Here is a 592-nt window from a genome sequence, read left to right as displayed (position 1 = left end):
GAAATAACGGCCATGAAAATGGTCATTCTAGTTTTTTCTACGCAAATACTCAACTTAATGTCATTTGCACTTATATGTGTTAATAAAAATTTAAACAAATGGGTGGTCTACATATAAACATAAGCTATCAAGTATCAGAATATATTGATATTCGAATATACTATACACAACAAGACTATTGCCAAGCAATTAAAGCCCCCTACCGGTGAAACTCCACCATTTTAAGCAATATTTCTAGTCTACTTGTAGCCAAAGCAACCAGAACTCTTGACGTAGGAACAAACTGAAATGACGTAATCCCCATATTGCCATCTGTACATGTTTTAAGTTTCATAAAAAAACATGAAGAACTTTTAAAGTTATCGCAGGATCCACCATTTTCAGCAATATTTATATTCTATTTGTTGCCATAGCAACCATAATTCTTGACGTAGGAACAAAATGAAATGACGTGCATAATCTCCATATTGCCATCTGTCCACGTTTTACGTTTCATGAAAAAATATGAAGAACTTCTAAAGTTATCGCAGGATCCAGAAAAGTGTGACAGACTTACTGACTGACTGACTGACAGACAAACAGAGCGCAAACC

The sequence above is a fragment of the Dreissena polymorpha genome, chromosome 2 (genome assembly GCF_020536995.1).
Source record: "Dreissena polymorpha isolate Duluth1 chromosome 2, UMN_Dpol_1.0, whole genome shotgun sequence".
Classification (NCBI taxonomy): Eukaryota; Metazoa; Mollusca; class Bivalvia; order Myida; family Dreissenidae; genus Dreissena; species Dreissena polymorpha.
This window is presented reverse-complemented; position numbering follows the sequence as displayed.